Raw genomic sequence first — 25,765 nt, 5'->3', positions numbered from 1 at the left:
ACAGTTAAAAAATTAAAATTATTCAATTAAACCAGTATATTTTAAATATAGCTGCCCAAATTGTTAAAAGAGACACAATAGATTAAGATATTTTGAATAAAAACTGACAACATTTTTACTGAAAAAGCTTAACATGTAAATAAACTTGTTTAAAGTTAAACATAGCATTTCCTTTAATGCAAAGTGGGCGTAGAAGCCACCAACAAGATACAAATTGACCGAAACACTGTTTACTTTCTCGAACAGGCTCCAGCCAACTCGTTGCATGAGCTGTGGGGTGATAATGCAAATTCGCCGGCTGGCTGACGCTGCCAGAAACCAAAAGATGTTTGCTAAGGCACTCGACATTTTGGTGTGCAAACACCAATGAGAGAGCAGCGAGGTCGGGGGTCTTTTCAGGTATGTATGCGAAAGACATCAAAGCGCAACAAAGGTGAAAAGCAGCTCAAGGAGAAACGTATTTTCAACTAAAACTTCCGCACCATATCTTAATTTTTCCTATTTTAATTTGCATTTAATTCACAAACAAAAGCAATTCTATTAAGGAATTCTTTTTTTAAAGATAAAATAATTATTTTTGCTTCTTGTATTTTTTTCCTCTCATGAATCTTCAAGCAAATGTAAACCAAAATGGCAGAACGGAACAACGCCGTTTGCTGAAGTCCTTCTCATTCCAATGTTTAATTAATTTTCACGTCGTCTTTGGGATATGTTATTAGTTAACCGACCTCTATGTGGGAATGGAATTTCATTGATTTGCTGCTTTTGATGTTTGAAAATGAGATAAATATCTCGCCTGCTGCTCTTTTGAGATGCGCTTTGCCAAGCAGTTGGCCTTGCCGCTTTGATCTTCAACCTCATTTGCCTCGCACATTGTTTGCCATTGTGAAGCTGCTGAACAATTTATAAATCAGAATCGTTCTCTTGGAAATCAAATAAAGCCTCAGAGCCTATCTGGTTTATTTATTTAATAGTAAACTATATTTTCATTGATTTTCGTTCAAAGAAAAATAGTAAAATGACGTAACATATGACGGGTGGTACTATTTATACGCGCTCTTGGGTAGGCAGAATGGGAATTATAATATAGCCTTTTTTTACTCTTTTTTTTAGTGGCAAAAATAAAAAAGGCATGCTCTTAGACTCATACAGAGAAGAAATAAAAACAAGGAGCAACATTCATTTTGAAAATGAGAAAGGCACCTGTTATTTTGGACGAAAAAGGCAGACGGAGCGCAATTCCCAGGTGAAAAATGTACAACAGGGAAATTAGCTTACGAGATTTCTCGCGCGCAGGCACACACAGGTCAGCCAGCACTTAAGGAGTTACATTATAAAACTTATGGAATTAGAAGAAGACGTTAAATTACAATATTTAGTACTAGATAATAGAAATTAATGTTTTTTTTTTAATTAAACTTTAAATATTGTTAAAGTTTCAAAAAGTTTCATTAATTATTATAAATTTTCACTTAAAATTTTGATTATTTATACTGAAGAAAAGGACAAGTATCTGCTCAATCGCTATTAATGTTCAGAAATTCATTTTCATTTAAAAATATAAAAAAATTTGAGATTTTTTTTAGATTAGTCTCTTCACACAAATAAGTTTTCTTAGTTTCACATTTAAATTTTTATTAACAATAAATAAATAATAACTCATTAAAATGTTTTTGTGATTTTTGTCTCATGTTTGTGAAGAATAATGTAACAATGCAAAATCATTTCGAAAGGAAAATTTTAGTAGCCCTGAAGAACGCTTTCTTTCTTACTTAATTAAGATCCAAATTTTAATTCAACATTATTGATTCGGGCATTTTCAAATTAACTCCCAAAGGGTCCACTTTGCATGTTATGGGGCATCTCCCTTTACTTAATAAAGAATAGGTTGGCTTTGGAAATGAATTTGCTTTAGCTTTACTATGAGAGGAGGTACGTCAGTCGCGTCTTGTTACGTGTGATGAATTATACGCGCCGTGTCTCGTGTAATGAAGATGATTGCCAATTGATTTATTAAACCTTCCAATTAATTATATGCCAAAGGGGCCCAAAGGGCAACATATCGATTGAAGTGAAATGATCACAGGTCGTGTTGCTTAATGAGCAAACGTTTCAAATGGCAAAAAGTGTCCGAGTAAAAATGTCACCTGGCCCGTCTTACTGCCTTTCTATAAGCGTCACAAGAGACAACGTCTTTGTTTGCCAGAGTTTTTACTCAGTGCGTCTCTCTGCGCTGACATTTTAAACAAAACTCTCGTTTGAGAAAGGAAGGTCAAATATGAAATGAAACACTGTCAGCATTTGCATTTTCTCCGCCGTCTCTCGGCGCTCGCTAATGAAAATGTTCGTTTGAGCTTCTTCTGAAATTCGCCGCCTCGCGCGGTAATTAATTACCTTCTTCTCTCGCTGGGCATGGCAAGGAAGGGTGAAGATTTTTGTTGCTCCAGACGAGTGAAAGCATAAAAATCAATACGTAATTTCTTCTTGAAATTAAAACTAGAATTATTGCCAAAGATATAAAATAAACAAACTTATTTTTACCAAACTCTGCATAAATTAAAAAATCATTTAAAGTTTTTTAAAGGCATAGAATTTAGTTTAATGATTATTCGCAAAGAATTCTTCTTCAAACATAACTTCTGAGACTGAAAAATATCCTCTTCTTTTAGAGACATTCTGTAAAAATTTGCGACTAAGAAAGGAAAAAGAAACATAATTTGATTTATAATGGCACAAAATGGATTCTCGTTATTTCCCTTTCACCTGCACTTCCTTTTGCTGGATAGGCAACGCGAACAAGGGAAGGAGATGTGCGGGAGCAAAAGGAATTGTATTCGCACGCGTGGCAATAATAATGTGCCCTCTCTTATATACCCGCGCACAATACGCAAGGAGACCGTCTCTTAAATTGATAGTTGGAAGCGGCAACACGCGCCCGTTGTGCGATCGACCTTTTTATTCAATTTTACCCATCATATCCTTTCCAACTCACATAATTTGCATGTCTTTATGCACAAAGCAAAGAAAAATATTAGAATCAGATCATTATTTTCAATTTTCCATAACATAGCTTTTTTTTAAGAATCGGAGTAAACGAAGGTATGAATGTTATTTTACTAATTGTATAATATACCTATCTTATTTATATTTATTTTAATAGAGCTGATAAATTTTAATTTAATTTACTCAAAAGTGGTGCATAAAATTGAAGCCGTTTGTGAAAGTATTTTAACTTTTGATGGCGCATGTTGTGTCGAGAATATTGAATTTAAGCAATTTAAGATTCCACTCTGACAGGGTGACGAACTGACAAACGCGTCACTTTATTAAATTTCCAAGGGAAAGAAGGGAAGATGCAGCTCCGCTCCAGCCAGATAAGGCAAGCGTGTCTTCAAACACATTGACGCAAAATGACGAGAAATATTATGCAAAGTCATCTGTGAACAAATAAATCTACGCCGAGCACAGCGTGTTGAAAATAATTTGACACGAAAGTCGTGCTTCATGTTAGAGATTTAAAGAACGCACAGACGAGTGAACAATGCTTTTTTCGCGCATATTAAGAGTATTGCAAGCATCTTCGAGTATCTCAAGCTTGTTCGATGAACTGAATAGTGTTGAGTGAAAAGTTGTGAGCAAAAGTCGTGCATGAGAAAATACTCATATATCAGCTGAAAAAGCAGTGAAGTTGCGCCCAGTATTAAAACTTGATTCCAGCTTTATGCGCATTATAAGTTTTCTGCAGGTCATGCGCTCAATGTGCTTCCTCTTCAAAAGGATTTTTTTCTTATCACCTGTGCTTTTAAACTTCAAAGTAATACAGAGAAGATCGTTAAAAGATCAATAAAAACTTTCGTATTTACAACCTAAGCATTAATCTATGTACAAAACTTTTACAGGAATTTAAATTAATTAATGCATCACTAGATACATAAGTATTGAAAAATTTCACACATTATTACACTAATTTTAAAATTTCCTGCCCTTCATAATATATACAGTTAAAATACTTCGATCTTTGAAAGATGGTTTTTAATTGCGAAAATTTGTATAATTAATTTCTCTCAGCATTAGAACTTCTGATCATAAGCAAAATTATGAATATTGAGTTTTGCTGAGTAATTGATCATCTGTAAACATTTTTGCCACATGCGAATGTTTACTATTTAGGCAGGCACATTGCGAAAGCACAAAATTTGAGCCATTTAATGGAGAGCAAGTCATAAAACTTGGTGTCAGTGCTGTGAATTTCGCTGTACCAACCCTAAACACATTTCTTTACGATCAGCGAGAGGTGTCGGTTGGATGGAGGTGAACGCAACAGTCACACACGCCGCTTCGGTACAAAGCATATATGTTTGTTTTAGCCTCGTAAAGTTGCTATTTCCAGATGCATGACTGAGCGCGTGTTTGCATCCACAATTTTCACACTTTCGGCGAAAAAGCCAGCATGCGCGTCTGGACGCGCGGCTACTTAGTGCTGCAGATGAAAGATACCACCCCGTTTCAAGTCATGAATTACTTTTAGAAAACCATTCTGTCTCTCAGAGACGAGAGACATATTCTCTCATCTGTGTAGTTTGAAATGAAATAAATCCACCGTGAATTTCGCGGTGAAGGCTTCGCTGAATACAAATTTGAAAAGTTAAAGAGTTGTTACGCCGGATTGCAATGCAGGTCGCGTCCTACGTCACATCGGCAAATAATCTCCCACGACTTTTCCGCGTCGCCAAAGCAGTGAATGGTGTCTACCCACTCATTACCCATTGATCTCCAGAGGGAGAGGAGCTGCTGCTGAGCTTCCTCGTAGACTTCAAGGCGGAACTTTTCTCTTTTTTTATTTGCACCTCTCTTGTACTTTGTCTGACAACAACCGACTCGGATATCTTGTTGTGTTTTTTCATTGCACATTCCTAGAACCCGTTGATAACTTGAAAGGGTTACGTAAGAGTGGTTACATAATGTGCGTGGTTGGGCAGCTTTCAGGAAATGTCGAGGTGACTCAAATGTCACGATGGAATTTGCCCACCGCTCTGTTGTGTTCAAATTGTTTGCGCTTCAAATAATCCCGCGGCGCAAAAGAGGCGAGCGAACGAGGAAAAAACGGAACGCCGGCAGCACGCAGTTGCGGAGAGTAAACTTCATTCATCGGTTAAATTTTGCTGTCAGATTTCAACCACGCAGAAACCACTTCATTCATGATTTCGTGGTTACATAACTTACACTGTGAACATAAAAACTTTTTGGCTGGTTTTCCTCTGACATTTACATTTTCCAAACGATTTTATTACGTCAGCAACGTTCATGACGAAATTTATAGAACACTGGCTTGGCTGCTCTTTTATTTTTTATTTTATTATTATTTTTTTAATTACAGGCTTGTAGAATACGGAAATACTTAAATTTTAAACAAAAATTAGCGTAAAAAATAACTATCTTGAAAATCTGGCATGATAAAAATAAAAATATTTTAATTGAATAACTGGATTTAAACAATACAATTTTATTAGATTTATTTATTTAAACATTATAGGAAATAAACTGCTTATAAAAGTCTACTTTTAATGAAAAGTTGCGAAAATATTGAGCAATCATATTTTTCATTGACTTCAAGCACTTGAAAATAAATTTGACTCTACCTGCTAATTTTGAATAGAAAAATTTAAAATTTAAAACCTTGTAGAATTGAAAAAAAAGAAAGTGAACAAGCTGACCCTAGAACACAAACTGCGGAATTCTGGTACTTTATAAACCCTTGGATTTCTTGTGTTCATGCGCTTAATAATAATGGGAGGAATTAATGAGAGAAAAAAAAACAAAAATGCACAATTTGTATTTTTTTTTTCATGATTTACTTTTCTTCTCTTACTACTTCTTGAAGTAGTATTAAGCACTAGAAATTCTGGTGGGTTTTTTAAGTACCAGCAGACCGCAGGTCAACTTTCTTAATTATTTTAACGTGGTTCAGTTTACCAATTTTATTAAATCCACCTTGAGTGTTAACATTCAATAAACTGATTGTTTTGTTTGGTTTTGTTGAACTTAGGTAGCGCAATTTTCATTAAGTTCAATTAAGCTCCTTGGAGTGAAGGAAAACTGCCTGCAATTTAGGAAAGCTTAATAATTATTGATGGCAGTGATTAAGTAAGTCAAGGTTGGAATGAAGCGATTTGTATAAATCAGTCAACTTATATTGAATAATCTTATTGCATCAATCTTAGCCATCAGAGTTCGCGCCGGGCGCATTTGGGTGGGTCTGCGAAATTCCGTCGCTCCAGAGACGACGACGAATTAATTGAATTGCCAATACCCGTTGGATGCGCGTAATTCGGTTTATTTGCCGGCGCATCGTTCCTTTTAACTCTACGCCCTTATATAGACAAGGACAAAAAATCCTTCTCCTCTCGGGTCGGGCGCGTGTTGCTCTAGAAAGGCTCCAAATTGATTTATGATTGTGCTTGCTCAATTTTTCGCCGGGACTTTTTGCCATTGTATGGTTGGAATTCATAATGAGGGGCGAAGATTCGCAAGAGAGAGAAAGCAAGCAGAGTCCTCCCTCGGAATAAAATGCCCGAGCATTAATAAGAAAAAAAAAAAAAAAAACGAGATCGCACACTCGTTATAACGGCAAGGGTGTCATTTAGCGCGCGTAACTATGTTTGGTTTTTATCGTTCCACTATGCCTTCAAAGGAAATTGCCTTATTAGCTTTTCCTTCTCGACGCTATTGAAGAGTAAAAAACGAATATATCCCGTGCAAAAGAGCCATTCTCAAGGCGAATGTATTATTAATGCGTAACTTGCTCGTATCTGCATGTAATAAGTTGCTCGTTGTTTCAAACTGACTATGTACAAAAGTAGGTTGAGAAAAAAAGGAGGAAAAATAATTTATTTGCATGGGAGCATTCCAACTTAGGAATGTTCAGAGTGTTCTATAGGCACGTGTAGACAAAAGACTTGGTGCGGTGAGTCGCGGAGAGAATTTATTTGATAGCCCAGAACACACATAAGACACACACCAGTCAGCGAGAATTGCACGCGATGTCACTTTCACCCCGTTTAATTACAGAATGATTCTCACGCTCCCTTTGTTGCCCAGGACGTATCGATCATTTTCGCCAACAGCTTTTTCCTCTTCTCGATGCGAGAATAAAGACCACACACAAACTGCAGCAAGACCCGGTTTCACCCTTTTTACTCTCGACTCCTTGAGAGCTGCCCTTTGAAACGCACCAACGCCTTACAAGGCTTGAACAAAGAAACGCCCTTTGCATAATTGCAACAAAAAGATCCCAATGTCTCTCTGCGCAAATAAAACTTCCGTTACTAATTGCTTCCGATTCTGCGAGTTCCTTTCTCAAAGGGTTGCTTTTAATTTTCCGTTTGATCACGTTCCCTCTTTTCGCATCTATCATCAGCTTTGTGCTTAAGGACAATGGTTTTGTAGTTGTAAAAGTTCAATAGTTCTATGGTAAACAGTATAACAAAAAAAAAATGTTATTGGGTCAATTTTTACTTATGCTTTAACAGCTTTCATTGTGTCTGTTGCAATTGAGAGGCAAGTTAGCATTGAAGCCACCTTTCATATTACATTGTATTGAATACAAATATTTAAAATTAAATAATGACTCTAACAATCTTCATTAACGGTACTGGGCGTACTTGCTCAAAAATTAAAAATTAATGTTTGTATTGATAATAAAATATATGAGCAACTACTCTACTTAAAAATTTTAATTAAAATTATACGTTTTAAAACAATACTTATACGTCTTAAAATAGCGCAATAATAAACTTATAAACCAAAAATTTAATATAATACAAAATATTAATAATTAAAAAAAATATAATAAAAAATATGCATTGTTGTAACAAAATATATTCATAATGCTTAAAATTTATAACAATTTTTATTCTTCTTTATAATACAACAATTTAATATATTATTGTAATTTGATTTAAAATTTTGTAGTAAATATAATCTTACAAAAGTTCAAAAAGCTTATTGTGAGGAACAGCTTTAAAAAAACAATACTTTCTATAGCCTTAAAATCTGTGCATTAATTTCTTGGATGTAACTAATTTAAAAATCAACTCCTTCTCTCAAATTCGCATGCGTTTCTCAGAATAAGCTACCGAGATACATTTTGTTCTATGGCAAAACGAATGAAAGGGGCCACAGTTTTCACGAGAAAAAAAAGTGAAGGAAGGAAACACGACGAGGCTTTTGCATTTTCCACAAAGAAAGCGTAAGATTTGCACGAGCACCCTTTCATCCAGGACACAAAGGCATTAATTTCACGTGGCGCACAGAGAGCGGAAATAAACACAAATCCCCCATTCATTTTTGCATTGTGTGCGACGCGAATCAAGCCAGCCGTGCGCGTTTTTGAATGCTAAATTATGTTTGCGTGGCGCGCGAACGTGTGTGTGGTTGTGTGCGCGTTTGTTTGCTAACTCTCCGAGCTTTTTCGCCGCTTTTGGACTCGCCGGAATTCGTTGAGGCGCAACACCTCTCTCGTCGCAGCCATCACTTTTTACGAGCACACTTCGGCCGGACGACTTCAAAGAAAAATCTCGCCGAGGATTAGCTTCGAACCCAATCAACGCACGGCCAATTTGCATAAGGAAGCGGACCGATCCAGAGCAGCGCGCTTGCTCGACTTGCCACCCTGTTTATCCTTCGGGGCAGATGCGCCGAGAGTGCTTTAAATAAAGATGCACGCTTCCAGGAAAACGGAAATCCATATAATCGAGGCAGCTTTGCGCAGCTCCACGTTCTCAAGGGACTAGTGTGTAAAAAAGTGCCAGAGATTTTTTATATTTAAATCGTGCATGACGCTATTTTAATGCACGCGCGTTTTATATATTCTGGAACGTATCGTGTTTGCATTTTTAGTCCACTCGGTGGAAAAGGACACTATATTCAACATGCGAAATTAGCTGTAATACATACACGGTTGGTTGTGCATTTGAAAACGCGAGCCGCTTCATCGACGTGTACACTGCAAATTCTATATATCAGCGTTTGTTGCAAAAAGCTGCACCATTACACTCTCCTCTCTGCATTCAATCTGTGCAAAAGGAATTAATGCAGTGCACTACTCGAGTCCGTTCCTCTCTCGTTATATGGATGAGTATAAAAGCACTCTCTGGCGGTTTTCCCGGTGATTTATGGTCTTTGCATGTCTAATTGTGGCAGTAGCTCCTCACGTCAAGCGGTTTTCAAGTGGAATGCACGAGAGTGCAAATTATCACCGAGTGAAACTTTGTAGGAGGAATCAGCTTTATAACTTTTGGTTTAGCCAGGAAATTTGGGTTCACCGCTTAATTTATAGAGAGAACATAAGAAGCCCAAGGTCTCGAAATTGACTTGCTGATGAGGCGGGAAATCGAATCACGCGAGTGGAAAATACTTTTTCCCTTTATAAATTGGAATTCTGAGAAGCGACTTCCCCAATCAGCACTTTGAGAAATAATTCTTAGTAAGGAAAACTTATGCTGTATAATTTCTTAAACTGTCAGCATTGAAGATTTGTGAAATTTTTTTGAAGGGTGGCATCCTATTTCATGCTTAAAATTAATTTAGAATTTCTATTAAATTGGAATAATTCATTACTGTTTTGAGAAACATACCATTTTTTAGTTTCAAATATTGTTTATTACTTCACCGGGCATTCTTGTTACTATGTTTCTCTCATTTGATTTTTGCGTGTTTTATATTCAAACTCATTCTCTTTTTATAAGAGCATTAATCTTTTTGAGAGCAATAGCACAAGCTAATCTAATCATGTTATTTATATTTAATTGAGGAAGAGAAAATTAAAGTAGCTTAACAAAGGAAATAATTTTACGAGCACGTTTTAAAATTTCAATGTATATGTAAATGCTAAAAAATATTAAATTTTTATATCTAAATGAAGTACTTGAACAATGAACTTTTAGGACACTGCAATTGCGCAGACCTAGACTTATTTTATTATATTTTCCTCATGTATATATATTTTTTATCCACGATGTTAGCCAGTCGGGAGTGGTCTGCGAGAGGTCTAAATAGCACAAGTACGCATTAGAGACGGCGTCGCTCGCTCGCCCGCTCTTTGCTTTTGTTTGCGGCGCGTAAACTTAACAGCACCTTAAAACAAGCCAACACCCCATCGCGGCCGAGTAATATTTTGTTGGCGGTGACATAAAAAGCGGCATCTTTATGGGCCTTAAAAGGCAGCCAGAGCCACAGAGAGAGCAGACTTGCGGCGGGCTATTAAGTTTTGCGCGTAAAATGGGAGCCGTCCTACCGAATAAATCAATTCGGCCGCCTACACTACTTGCTAATAATTGTCAGCAATATTGCTGTTGTCCTCGCGAAGCGGAGCAGAAAGGCAAAAATTACGACCGCACCACCCCGTGCCGCTGCCACCAATTGAGATTTATGCGGCAGCACAGCAACTCTGCCGGATGGCTTTGTTTTCCCTTATTTGGCTTTTGAGAAACTGCACGGATGCAAATCTCAAATCGCTGCACTGTGATAAAACATAAATATTTAAAATTGTTTGTTATAGGACCTAGTACTTGAGACTTCAAGTTTACTTTTTATGGGCTGCATGAATGTGATGAAATTCTTAATTTTTCAAAAAATTATCATGCTATAATTTTTTGCTACAGATTTTGTCGCAACATGCTTTTTTCCACTTGTTTATTTGTAAAATTTTGTCATTTCTATTTTCTTTATTTACGATTGATAAACTTTCGCAAATTACTGCTGTTCCAGCAGTAATTTAAACTCACAAAATGAAACTCCCGTTTGTTAGTGTGGATGTGCCGGAAAACTGTTTCCAAGGGCAAAACTATAGGCTCTGCAATGCGTTACCATCAAATCTGTGTTTATATGAAAATGTTATAATTTTTTTAAAGCAGTACTGAAAAGGCAATGTTTTGAGCAATACTAATGTTCTCTTTCTCTCTTGTTTTAAATTTTCGTTTTTGTCATTTATTAGAATGAGTTCATGTATGGGGCATAGTTGCCCTCATTTCAGACCCAATAAATATTCCTTTGAAACTAAATTCCATTTCTCTTTTTAAAATAATAGAAGTCGGAAGTGAATGTATGCTTTCCTCAAGCTGCATATATAAATAAATGATTTCGCTTTCCAAATCTTGCAGGGTTGAACGATCTGCATGACAGGAGGGCATAAATAAGGCGCTCGCACTATCGCATGCAGTTCTCCCCTTTGGGAAAGAACCATAACTTGAATGAATGGGCCAAGGAAAGTCCCTTCGGAAGAAAATTGAAAGCAGCCATAGCAAAGCCAGAGGCAAGATGAGCGTGTATCGAAAATGCAACACATGTGTGTGTGTCTGTTTGTTTCGGAGCGACACGAATTTTTATTGAAAAAAAGCATGAGTGACATTTGTGGTCCGAAGGATCGATTGCCGGCTGAATGCAAACAGACGATCCGCTTAGCTGACCCGAGAGGACACACAACATATTGGCTGCATTCAACGCGGCGCATAATACCCTTCGCCACCGGGCAAAATTGAGTTGTCAGCAGCAGCCAGCAGCGTATACGGTCAACTCCGACCTTTTGTGGAAAAAAATGCAGATGGCAAAAAAGAGGTGGAAAGTGTTGAGGAAATTTCATTATTATACAACATGAAAGCCAAGTGGCAAGTAAGCACTTATTGATTTTCGCGCGAATGCAAATTCAGCAGAGCGAACACAAAACTTTATCCAGCCAGATTTAAGAGTGGCGCCTAGTAAGCCCATTTTTCTAATAAAAAGCTTCCGGCTGATTGTAATATAGTGAAGTTGACGGGCAGGCTGCATTTTTTATTAGCGTCCGGGGCAATAATGAATGAAAAGAGAGCGGCCTTTTCGCTGCCGAGAGTCGCTGTCTGCGCAGACATGAAATGAAAAGCAAAAAGTATTCAGTCAATGAGTCAGTAGTTCTGAGGAAAACGGAATTAGACCCTGCTAGCAGAAAGAGGTAGGTACATTAACTGATTGAAGACTCAATCGATAAGTGCCATGCAGACTGATGGATCTGCGCGTGAGATGCAAACAAATGAACACAGAGGAACAAAACAAAAAATACAAAACTATAAAAATTACATATGCGCGCTTTAAAACTTTTAAGTTTTGCAGAAGCTGCACGTAAACTTAAATTCTATGCAATATTGTCCTTGACATATGCTAAAATTATATCTTTCTCCCAAAAAATTTTCAAATATAATCTTTCCTCAGCTTTGAATGATAAGCGCTGTTGCTATACATAATAAATAATGAAAACCGTAGTAGGCAAAACGGGTAAAAATCTACAAATAGTGCACTTTTACAATTTTCATTTTTTCTCTGTATCATAAAAATCATCTCAAATATTACATTTCTTTAAAATTTTCTCTGAACAGATCCTCAGAAACCTGTTTTTTCGTAGGTCAATTATTAAAAAGGAAAATATATTATGTTAGTAGTAAAACATGTTTTAAATAAAAATAATTTCGCAAAAAAACCCCACAAAAAAACGCTCTTAATCAAAATCTCTTGACGCAGAGAAGTTTGTCTCACAAGCTTGCTTCATGTAAATTATGGAATCTTTTCCTTCTCTCTGCAAGATTAAAGACAGAAAACCTCAAAGTCCTTGGCCAATACATCAAGGATTATGAGAGGGAGATTACAAAGACGGACGCTGCTAACAAAGTTTAATACTTCTTAAAAAGGTATTTGCCTGAGAGGTCCTCTTTTCCTTTGTATATATCATTAAAAATACTTCACAAAGAAAAACACGCCTCTTGCATATCAGCTTATTGGAGGAAATAAAGAGATAATAAAGTTATAAGAAGAGTAGAGAAAGAATTTTATTCCATTGTACAAAATAGTTTTAATACATGCACATTTAACTTTTTAACCCAAAGCGTGCTAAATTTGCTACACTTTTTGTTACTCTTGACATATTATAAGGGTTGGAAAAACCGTTCTCCTCCAGTTGTTGCTTACAATGTTTTAAAAGGGGGGCTTATTTTTTGTTTTGCGCAGAAAACAAAGGTCTGGAGTTCGGAGCAAATTGAATTATTCAGAATGCTATTAGCAACAAAAAGAGCTCTTTCTGTGTGTATATTCACTGAGAGGGCAAAAAAGCAGCAGCAGAAGTCCCGATGCTGTTCTGCCAACCGCAGGAAGTTTCATTCATTGGACGCTTTCCAAAATTGAAAAAGTGCCATTTGCAGCTTTCGCCGACTAATTAGTGCGGCGTGGAGTCTTTCGCCGCTGGGGAGGCAAAATGTGCGACAAAACACGCTCCCTTTTCAACCTTTCCCGCAAAAGCTTTTAAGTAACGAATTACTAATTCGCAATTCCAGAAAATTAACGTATTTTCTTTAATCCGGTAAGTGCCATTGGAAATTTTTACGAGTTCTTTTTAGAGTATGCATATTTTCCAGCTGTTTAAACTGAATGTGTGCGACACCCCCCTGCATATCGGGTTAGAAGATGAGCATGGTGGAAAACGTCCCTTCAAAACTCGAGCGGCCCAGAGCTTTTAAGAAAATAGCAAAAGCAGCCGCTTCAGGCGAGAGACGTGCTTTGCATGCTGCCTATCTTTGCCCGGCTTAAACAAGCCAAGAAGAAATATTATTATTACGAGAGCACGTCTCATAAATATAATCTACTCAAAAGATATTTCGTTCGGAGCGCCCAAATGGAACGGACTAATTCGACGTGATGATAATTTTGTGTGTTTGCAAATGGGCTCTCGTTAGTCGGTCTCTCCCCTTTTTTCGGCGTGTTTGTGTATACAGAGTATATTTTTTATTTAAGCCACTTTTCTCTTCGAGTTATTTTAGTAACGAAGAGCAACTCTTGCTGAACAAGGGCTTCAGATTGCACACGGCATGATTATATATCCAGCGCTGATGCTCGAATTACGTCAACCGTGCAATCAGAATCAGTCATTAGCGCTAAAAGTTGGCTTCGGATGTGATTACATAAGTTTACAAAGAAGATGATGCTGAGGAAAAACAGCGTCTTAATACCTTATTCTTAATTAGCAAAAGATATAAATAGAAGATATATGACGACTTTTCATAAATACACTTCCATCTACAAAAAATTACTTAAGGATCAAATTGTGAATAAAAACCATTCTAGATGGGGGAATAATTTCTTAAATATTGTAAGTTTTTTAATTTCAATTTATAAAAGAAGAGGAAAATTATTTGAACATTTTATTCGTAATTGCATTTTTTTCTCATAAAATAATTTTTTTATAATAATAATTCAAATTTATGCATATAAATTAGTTTAATAATTTTCACGAAATTATTTATTGCTTGAAATAGAAAAAATATTTTATTTCAAAATTGAAGCAATCGCATTTTTTTAATTATTTATGTGCACTTAATTTAATCACACAATAACATGCAATTAAAATTGTGTTTTTGCAACAGGAAACGCGTGCCTGTGGTCAGGGCTTAAGGAAAGACAAGGCGTTTTCTGATTAAAATCTTATTACCCTCCTTAAAGCTGTGGAAGGATCAAGGCCTGCCGGGTTATAGGGTCAGAATAGAAGGAAGTCGAAAATGATTGTGAGGGCTGAAGAAAAAGATGGAGTTTTGCTCGCCTCGGCACCCTAGCAGCCCATAACGTGGCAGAGAGCATCAAGCTACAGCAATTTGGCCCGATTATGGGGGCATCTATTTTCCATTGGTGTTTGCCCAGCGAAAGCAGCGAGCGAGTGAGACGAGGCTGCATGATGAAGCAATTTGGGGATGAAACGCGCACACACACCCTATTATGATGAGGCTACGTGAGAGGCCTGACCGCGTGCGAGCGAGAGAAGCAGCGGGAGGGAAGAAAAAACGAACGCGAGCGCGATAGATTGGGGCTCGTCTCGACCCCACGATATTAGATTTGCCACATCGGATAATCTCTCCATCTGCCCTGCGAAGTCATTAGCCTGAAAGCTCATCTGCAACCCACGAAGGGACCTTCCCATCCTCTCATTATCACCTTGGCTCTCCACCGAGAAATGTTTTGAATTTTATGCTAATGCGCCGAGAAGAGGGAACAAGACAACCCCAAAAATTAATGCCTGATACGCTCGCTGCGTTTTAAACACCCGGTGCGTCACTGGATGAATAATAAATTAATCCTCTCTGCCGAGAGATCTGCATTACACACGTAAAACTTGCAAATTAGCTGCGGATATTTTTTTTAGCTAAATAAGTAAAAAAAATGTTTTTTTTTTTTTTGTAAAAGAGCGAAAAAACTGATGATTTGCCTTAATTAATGAAAAAGTTTTGAATTGCTGATTGTTATTTAAAATAAATCGGAGTTTTTTTTTAATCAATTATTATGATAACATATAAATTTGTATTTAAAAAAAGTACATCCAGCTGATAATTAAAACTATTTATGTATAACAAAAAACATCAGTTTCATGAATTACGTTTTCCTTTCAATTATAGAGATTGATTGAAATTAAAATAACAGTGCAAAAATAGGAGCAAAAATTATCTTGATATCAATTAATTTTCTAGATCTCTTTTTCACCTAGTTTCCTTTCATATCAATTAAAGTAAATTATAATGTGTCTTTTTTCCATTAAACAAACTGACCATGTGAAATCTGCTGCAAATATTCGTGTTAGAACCAGCAGGTGTAAATGAGTGTCAGCTTACCTATTTGCAGAGCAGCGAAAAAGCTATAGTGACGAGAGCAGCGCTCACATGATCGCTTTGGCGGAGCGTTCAGTCGAGACTGCTCTGGTGCTGCTGTGTGTGCTGAAAGCCGGCTTGTGTGTCTTTTGCTCTGGCGCACCGTGCGGGCGCATCCTGAATTTTCTGAACCGCCTGCCCACAAGGCTCGCGCAAAATTTATTCGCTCAATTACACTGCTCATGCACTTTTGAAATATGACCCCATTATCGACGATGAAATCGCTCGCGCAAAAGGCAAAGCTTCACTTTGCACCGGGCAAACTTTGCCCGCTCCATTTTGAACATGCACAAACAACACACCAGTATAATATGTGTAATAAAACTTTTTTATTAATTTTTTTAAAAGCGGCTTTGCCAGAGAGAGAATGAGTGAAATATTTGCATTTACGGGTCGCGTTCGTTTTTTTGTGAACAATTTAATGCTCTTTAGGGTTGTTTTAGCCGGGCAAAAAAAGGTTAAATATTTTTCGCCGCCCTCTGCTGGCATGCAAGTGTTAAAAAATTTATTTTTCGTTCACCCTTGCACACGCGATTAAATTATGCCGGGCGCACATAAACCGAAACCACGCGTGTGGTTGGAAAATTTTCCACTCGTTTTTCTCGTTGGCTGGAATAAAAGTAACCGCAGAGAACGCGACCCAAAATTAAAACTGCCAGCAGCCGTCCGACCGAAACACAAAACCAGACCCAGGCCAGACTGACGAACCAACAAAAGACCGCGCAATAAAAAGCGGGCACACGATAACACACAGAGCTCAAATTGTTGTGCCGGTGTGTATTGTTGTTTGATCCGGCGTGTGCGTGATGCCCCATTCGATTCGCTCTCTCCATCGTGCCATATTTGGCAATCCGCGGCTTGTTATTTTCACGTTTTGAAGACTAACAATTTATTGCATTATGATTGATGAGAATGTTTTTTAATTAGAAGGCAATTTTATTGACTTCTATTCCATCAACTATAATAATAACCAACTTTGATTAAAAATGAAATTGAAGTTTTATAAATTTCGCCATTATTCCGAACCAATAATAATCAACTAAATCCACTTAAGCTCGCAATGAAATGTGTATTGTGCTCAACAAAACTGAAGCATCAGCGAGAGTGGAACGGAAATCTGATTTCATCATTTATGGAACACTTTGATGCGCTCTTCATTAGAAATGGTTCGATAAATAACTAGCGCGAAGTTTGCTGCAGTTAAAGCTCACTGTACGACGTAAGTAGAATTTGCATAGTTAATCTGCAATTCTGCAACATGCACACTGTAGAATAAAGCAATAAGGACCTGAGTTTGTAGTTGCCGGAGATTGATTGAGAAGTAAATTGAGCGAGCGCTCTTTATCACTTTTAATATAGAAATTCTTTAATTAATACTTTAAATGGATTTATCTATCAGCTCATTAAGAGGAGTTGAAGCAAAACAATCGATTTTTTTATGCTATTGTAACGCGAATTAAAATAAGTTGTTCAGATTTTCATTGATTATAAATCAACCAAATCAACTATGAACTAAATGACGTAAGCGAGTGGCGCAACATATAAACCAATCCTTGAGGCGAGAGACGCGCAAACATAATTGATAATTACATGAAACGCTCGCCGCTCGCTGTTAATTGGATCGCTCTCACAATGGAGCGAGTTAATTAAAATCGGTGACTCTGGAATATTAATTAGCTGAAAAGAAACGAGCACACGTGCTATTGGAGCCTCATTCGCCACGTTCTTGATCCGGATAAGCAGCAACGACCGCATCAAACTTTCAATTACCGAAGCATTATTTCATCAGTGCTTTCTATAAAATGTAAACAAAGAGATTACTATCTGATAAAAAATAGCATTTAACAATGTAACGCCGTGAACACAGTTTATTTTAGATAAAAAAATTGAAACAAACAGTAACTGTTGATGAAGTCTTATATTTAAAAAAGCATTATAAAATTAATTAGCTTTTTGTAATATGTGTTAAGAAATAGAAAATATACACATGACAAAATATAAAAAATTTGAAGGTCTGGGAACCTTAAACAAAATTAATTATTATATCAAAAAATTTAGTGTTAATGCCAAAAATACCGCATCAAAATTCTAGTTAAAAATGTTGCAATCGCTACGTAAATATCTTTTGTTGCCTTCCCCAATTAAACAGATTAAAAATATAGCTTCCATTTTAATGAGAAATTTAAAAAAGCTGCAAAATCAATTAAAATCATTCAGAATTTTATATAAAATATGGGGTAAAAAGTTAAGCGCAAAGATCACCCGTGGTCTAAATGCCGAGTTGATGGGAGATTTAACAAAAATTAATCTGGTGACGTCCTTGCGCTCGGGACACCTTAATGACGCGCAGCTTCATTTTGCGGCGCGTGCCATTTATTTCAGCGACTGGGTGGATGGGCGAATGAATCGTCCTCCCGTGCAAACACCGGCGCCATTCTCAGCGCGGCAGCTCTTAATTCTCGCGGATGCCGGATGAATAATGGATGAATAAACAGGCGAGGGCAGAAGCATGAAAGTATGTATTCGACGCTCACGGCCAGATGCCCGCCTGAATAATTTACTCATCCTTGCCATACCGTGATATCGCGCTCTGTCTTCTCTACCGAGTGTGTGCCCTTTTAAGGACCCTCTCGGCGACGTGCTGTTTGTTTTATTATGGCAAGTCGCGTGCAAAAAAGACCCCCGCCGAGGGAATTGACCCGCAGCGGTGGAAAGCAGAGAGCAGTTCGGAAAATCTGAGTGGGCCCACTACTGTCACTTTAACTGCGGTCGCTTAAAAGAGAGCCACACCACAAGTGGATTCGGTTTTCTGACATTCATAAAGAAGATTGGCCTCATTTAATCTTAATTGGCTGTTAAAGTGTTAATACATGAAATGATTTTTGTAAAATTTAAATAAAATTTTAAATGAACATGTGTGCTTGTTCACTGATAAAAATAATATTTTTGAAACTAGAAACCTAGAAAGTTGCTACTAGAAAAGAAATAAAAAGAAGAGATGAAACAATTTCATAATTTTACTCTAAAGCAAAAATAATTTGAATAAAAAAATGACATAATTTGTTGTAAAAAATTATGAAATGATAACTGATTGTGATAATGAAAAAAATTACAAAATTCACGATTTTAAGTCTAGTAAATTCTTGCTCAAGAAGCTTAATAAAAATTTTAATTTTGTAATGAATTTAATCAATCCAGATTCAATCCATAAAGTCAAATTAACTTTCTATGGTCAGAATTGTTTACAAAATTCATTGATGCCTATTAATCAAATTTAGTGATTTTGTTACTTGCTACGTGTAAATTTAGCGTCTCTCACTCTCCTCTGTGTGGACCTTTTGGTGGCTCTATTTAATAATTGGAGGGTAAGTGATTTTTTTGTTTGAATCAATTCATAAAGAAAAATTGTTTTCGCATAAAAATGATTTATATATGAAGTGAAAAATTAAAAAAATATATAGATGAATTAAAAAATAACAATCAAGATGTTAAATATTAAATAAAATATTTTTACTGCATTATATATTTCAATTATAATTTCACTGGTGCCTTTTTCCTATTACAAACATTGATCAGTTTCAACTTAAAGCTTCTTTAGGATTCAATATTCCAATCAATAATAATTTATTTTACATAGATTTTGGATAGGGCCAATAATTGTCATTTGGAGAGCCGCTCACGTTCGTCTCTCCGCAAACTACAAATAACAGCCTGTTCACAAAAGAGACAACGGACTGCCGTGGCCTGTAGCAAGGTAATCGAATTTATCTCAATAGAGCGGCGAACCTTCCCCAGAGACAAAGGTGCCAGCCAGACTCAAGAGCCGAATTGTTCAAGTGAAGCAACACACGCAACTGGTTTGCTCCGTGACAAATATTTATGCGGACCTTTTCGGCGCCCGCACTCGCTTCTTTTATTGCTTCCGTCCAGAACTTTTTGCCCAACCGCATGCGACAAGAGGAATGACTAATGGATGTTTGGACTGGTCGGTCGCGATCCTCAACCACTTCATCTTTTCTCGTCTCGTCTATCAACTTTGGACCAATATTTTAACAAAAATAACTGAAAATTATGTTAACGCTATGGCGGCAAAATTTCGCACCAGGCACTTGACAAGGGAAACGTTTGAGAGCGTGCGTAAGAAGCCCACTTGCTTTGAAGGAGGCACTCAGTGAGTAATGTGATTTTTAGTTAAGGATCTTACGCAGACAGCCATGTCTGAAGATTGGTGATCGATAAAAGAGTTGCCCTTTATGTAATAAAGCTTCTTATCAGGGAGGAATACGCTTCAAAAAGTTCAAAAGAGTTTTTATAAAATTTCTTTGCTTATCGTTAAATGATCATAAACAATTTTACATTAATTTCAGTATAAATGTGGTACAAACGTAGATCAATTTACAACATACATTATTTTTATTTTCAATTATAAAACATAAATTTGTACAAGTAAATGTAAAAAAGCAACGATTTTTTTTAATCTACAAATTTTGCTGTGTTCAATACATTATTAATCTTATTATAATTCGCTTAAAAAGTAAAAATATATCTTATTAAATCCAGAAATTGTCAACAAATATGCTGGGATTTTAAGCAGAGTAGAAAAACTATTACTAATCATTACAGGAAGAATGGAGTAATGACTTTGTAATAAAAAGCCGTAAAGGCCAATGTTATTATTTTTCTATTTATGGGTATCATTGTGCGTTCTGCGAAACAGGGAGACGCAATCGGTGATTGTGACTTTTCCAAGGAGATTAGCTTCAATGGCCGCAATGCAGGAAGCGAAAATGATACGCAATGTTGTTTGCATAGAAGAAGGAGACAAAGAAAATCGTCATTGCGTAATTATAATGGATTTGAACGTGAAAATAAGTCTCTCGGGTTTCTTGTGTGACGATATTATACGTGGAAATGAAGAAGGACCGCCAATGATAGCGTCGCTCCACTTTTCCCGCATTAGCATTCATATAAATTTCATGAGCGTGCAGATGGAGAGTTTTATTCAAACCGTGTTACATCTCTCCGTCCCTCTCTATCTAGCAGCAGCGAGAGCTGATATAGAGAAGACCAAAGTTTCTCAACTCGACTTTGGTGCTGAGCCAAACCCGGTGCCTGCTCTGGGAGCTGAACTGTGAACTTGCCATTATTGCCGTAATTACCAGCCAGCCCGTGTTATTATATCCACTCATTTAATTAGCAGTCCAGCATCACATTCAACAAACTGATATTAACTTACTTTTATATTAATCAATTTCAATTTGCCTACCGTTAAACACCGTAATATGTGCTTGGTACATATTGAAAGTTTAGTTAACCAAATAATTTAACGCGGATAGCGTGGAGATGATAGTGGGATTTCAAACAGAGCCTACGTTCTGACTGATGCTTTCAAGAAAATAGCATTTGAATGAGGAATGTAAAAATCAATAAAACAAAAGTAAACCAAAAATACCCTGTTCAAAATTTAAGAATTAACAATTGAGGTTAAACATTTGACTTTTACATTAGATATGATACACATGCAGCGCCAGATTTTCTATTTACTGACAAAATTTCATTAAGCATTTTGTCCTTATCGTAAACAAAAATCTCTTCCACTGCACCCACAACAAGGTCAGAAACATGTGCAGCAACAAACGAAAAGTGATAAAAGCGCTGTCAACCGTGGAACAAAATTTAATTGCTCTCATTTTATATTTTATGAGATCTGCCAGTGGTAGTAAGAAAAGACCCTATTTTTGCAGTAATAAAAAACCCTATTTATTTTTTGCAAATTATTTAGAGAGACAGATGTTGTTTGGCAGTGAATTGAGATGATATTTTTAATACGACATAAATATCATTCGAGTTGAAAGGATGTTTGTTTGTGTTCATTTTTTGCATTCATGTGTCTCAATTTGTACGCGTGTGTACCTCCGTCTCTTTTATTATACGTTCTGGCGGTCTGTGCTTCCAACAGATTACCTACGCACAAAAAATCGCAAACCACGCGCGCAATCAAAAGCGGGCAGGCCGCCATACGTGTTTTTGTTAGCCGCGGAAAAAGCAACATCTCGACCCTCTTTGGCCCTGTTTGAATTGCCGGGTCCGAAATCCGCATGAGAGGGCCACGCGAGCTTTTCTGCGTATGTTTTCATTTTTCACCCTTTATTTCACCTGTCATGAGCAAATATTGATCTATGTTCGTCGGATTTTCCTTCCACGCATGCTTAAGAGGATTTCCATTTTTTATTCGTCTGCGCCCGACCTGTTCAAGCAACGTGACCTTTGTTCGGAGCTCGGGTCAGCAAAGCAGCTCCCTATTGGAAAATATTTTGCCAACATGCACGTGTGCCGTGCGCACATCTCTCACCTTGTATGGAATTCTGTTTCAAACGAAGCACCATAGACTAATGAATAAAGCCATTTTATTTTCTCATACATTATGTGGAGCAGATGTGGAGGATTCTAAGAAACTCGATTTTGTCCGTTCACAAAAATAATATAGCTAATCAATTTTGTATGCGACTAATAAAAAAAAATATCATTCATTCCGGAAGGTTTTTAATCACATTTTTGTAGAAAAAAATTAATACGGTACCAATGAATCTCCGTGTTTTTGGAAAAATTCAATTCACGTTGATCTTCCTTTCACATGGTATCAAAGGCGTTACAAGTACGCTCACCAAAGTTGTCAGATTAAATTTCCCATGAGAGAAGGATTATTTGGCAGCTGCACAAGCTCAACTGACCAGAGACTAAATGAACTATGTATACATTAATTGTCCTAATGAAAATGTAAAATATCAAATGTAAACAGTTGAAATTGTGAGTTAAATATTTGTTCAGTGGGGAAAAAGATAATTTTCCTTTATGAAAAGTAGCAATAAGGAAAATAAGTTCATAATTAATAGTGAAAAAGTTAAAAAAAGAATTAAAAAAAGCTGCAAAAAACATACACGATATTTTGATAGTAAAATATAGCGCTGGTTTCATTATCTTGCTTATTATTCTGTAATTTGTTTTTCAAGATATTTTAATTAAAATTGCACAGATAATGTAGAGATATAATACAGTCTCTATTTATTAATGCAACCCTAAGGAATTTTTTTATGTTATGGCATGTTGGAAGATTCGCGTGCCTGGGTTAGTTTTACCTCGACTGAACACAAACTGGTATGTAAATAAGATCTCGAGTGGTTCCCCAGGGCAGAATAGGTTGGTTCGACAAGGCTGGCGAGCCGTTCGTCGGGGGCGCACTTTGAATGCGGGTGAGTGAGAAGCCATTAGCAAAACACTTCGTCGTTATTATGTCTAAGAAACTTGTTATCTCGGCGTAATGGAAAGTAGGATGGCTGCGTGTTATTACGGGTGGCGCAACACCGCGCGCTCTTCCACAAATATGTCGGGCCTGCCCTCGCAATTTATCAAATTTCGTGTGCCCTCACCCTCACTTCTAGGCACCCGTTTTTTCCCCGAATAAAACACCCTCGCTTTGCAGCGGACGAGCCAGCGAAAGAGCGCACGTAAATAAATTTTTCTCAACAGGTGGTATGGCAGCTTTTGAATTCGGTCGAAAAAACCAGAGAGCGGTGGGCGGTTGGCTGCTGGTGTGTGTGGCCTACATTAAACTCACCTTTTAGTCTCATGAATAAAGCAACACGCCGGAGAGAAGAGCGCGCGGTTATCGATTTTTTATTTACGCGCGGCGCGCTGCCCACCCTTCTGACCGCGCGCACCGAACCCACGCACAATTATTAGCGGGCCGTAATAATGTTAAAAGTGTGCCTAGTTAAATTGAAACTCGCGCTCTTCACTTTTATTTAATGTAGATTGGACGTTGACTTCCTCACTCGAGAAAATTGTGCACAACTCAAGCTTGACAGGAAAAACTGATTAAATTTTTGCAGAACTTACCTCTTTCTAGAACGATGGTAAAAGACTGGTACAGTTCGGTGGCATCTGGAACATGACGAGGTTAACGTTAGAATTGGTAGAGACTTTTCCTGTCATCGTTACATCAAATTTTGCTAATCAAATTTTCAACCCCACTCCAGTCTGGTAATTTATTTTTAAATTTACATTAAATGGTAAATAAATTAACATTTTATTTCCTTGCTCTAGAAATTATAAATTGCATGCTTCATATTTCCTTTCAATTTTTCATCTTTGAACTTTGACATTTATGAAGCGGAAAAGTTCAACAAATCAATCTGATTTTATATTAACTTCTCATTACTCCAATATATTTCACAAATCAAATTTCCACCCTGTCAAGCCAATATCAAAGGGGACGTGAAATGGAAGATATTTGAGGAGTCCTCAGGAATTTAATAAAGCTCAATTACAACAGTTGGCAACGGCAGAGAGCAACAAAGTCGGTCAGATTCAACTGATGAATCTTTTCCACTCGACATAAAACCACTGAAATTCGCCAAATAAAGGGCCTATATTATCTGTCCACTCTCTCTGATTTGGACAAGTGGAAGATAATTTATATTAATTACCTGCTTTTGGAGAGGAATTTGACGATCACAATTGCTAATACTACACGAATTCTACAGAAGTAGATGTTATTATTAGCATTTTTCCTTTTTGCTACAAAAGTAACTTGACAAATGTTTAACCCAAAAATAATTAAATTTAAGTAAAAAACAAATAGATTTCCATAAACTAGGTTCGTGAAAATTTCAAATAAGTATTTTCTGCTTGTAAACTGCAGATATTTAATTTCCTGTCGTTTTTCCTCGATGGGTATTTGAGTCGTTACTGTTTCCGAGATTAAGAAGAAAATATCCTGATGTACGAAGCAATAAACGACTCAAATAATTAATTAAGGTGAAGCTTAATTTCACTTCTAACACCTTGAATCAACCATCAAGAGTAAAAATCTTTTCTAAATTCAATTACATTTCTATCAAATGGATTTAAAAAATTTTAGCCATTTTTTCAATTAATTTAATACCAAATTCTATATTTTGCGCAAAAAAAATCCGCTGTTTTTATAAATAAAACGGTGCACAGGTGTCTGAAATTCTGAAAGTACTTGTCCTTCTATGACCTTCATAAAAGTACTCTTAACTTCAGCAAGAACTCTTTTTACGCAGTTGAAGAAGAGTCGTGACAGGCGAATAGGATCGAATTTCCTGCCACTTTTGTCTCTAAGAAACGACCTTTTCCGCCTTGCCCTTTCATCTTACGCAAAAACCAAAGAGGTGAAATTCCTCTCGGTGTCTCCGAAAGCATTAAGCCTTCGTGGAATTTCGGCGCCTCCTTTGAGACCTCGTGCGACACCTTGCTTGCTCTTCTCTAGCCGAACGGCACACAACACTCGCAAATTCTGGGCACGTTCGGTGCCGCGATGAAGAAATGCAGACGGGGCGAGGAGCCCACAGCGAATCGTCTGCGAGCAACCTAGCGTATGCGGTCACCCGTTGACCCATCATCATTATTTGAGAGAAGCCGACCGGGCGCCCTGCAAACAATTTATCACCGTGGGGCATTCTAATGAGGGAGCAGACTTCGCCGAGGGAAAAAAACTAACGCCCCGAGCGGTTATTTATTCTTGCGGCCGGCATCGGGGAGTCGTTTGTTATTCAACTCGACTACTTGGCACTTGGATTAAGAATGACAGATAGCCTTCTTCTTTCTTATTCTCGTCTCCTCTGGCTTTTTACTCTTACGGGGCTACACCGTATATAACTCAAGGGAGAAGCAGCCCGCCCGCGTGTTTGGCAAAGATAGGCAACACGTTTGGCAAACGCGCCGTGCCGGTTGCATAACCGCACAAATTCCGTCACTGATTCACGCCGCGGGGGTGCCAAGGCCAATGGTAAAGTATCTTTGTTGTAAAATAAATAATTGAAAGATTTATGCGGCCGGATAAAATCAGTTTGGAGAAGTCAATTCATTTCGCGATATAGAATAACGCGCGCGAAATTTGGTATTCCCAAACAGATGATATTGTAAATCAACGTCGAAGCGGCCGACTTATCTGCCGCGGTGTAGTCAAATTCATTCCACTCTCGTTTCCGTGCCGCGCATTTGCCACACATAAATCTCTTCGTGAAGCGTCTCGG

At 37.2% G+C, this 25,765-nt stretch overlaps 1 protein-coding gene across 3 annotated transcripts in view; it reads right to left on the bottom strand.

Moving 5' to 3' along the window:
* The window catches only part of LOC132199990 (sex peptide receptor), an 80,391-nt gene that overhangs the window by 10,645 nt on the left and 43,981 nt on the right, over positions 1–25,765 (bottom strand). For 2 of the 3 annotated variants that reach the window (XM_059625132.1, XM_059625133.1), the window contains one exon: positions 23,604–23,648. The gene's annotated coding sequence lies outside the window, so the exon portion shown is untranslated. Of the gene's footprint in view, positions 1–15,671; positions 15,769–23,603; positions 23,649–25,765 lie in introns of those variants that run through there. The other variant, XM_059625131.1, reaches the window with a different exon arrangement.

Source organism: Neocloeon triangulifer, unplaced genomic scaffold, assembly GCF_031216515.1.
Source record: "Neocloeon triangulifer isolate White Clay Creek 2 clone unplaced genomic scaffold, ASM3121651v1 ptg000014l, whole genome shotgun sequence".
Lineage (NCBI taxonomy): Eukaryota > Metazoa > Arthropoda > Insecta > Ephemeroptera > Baetidae > Neocloeon > Neocloeon triangulifer.
Note: the sequence above shows the minus strand (reverse complement) of the source record. Positions and strands in the feature narration are given on the sequence as shown.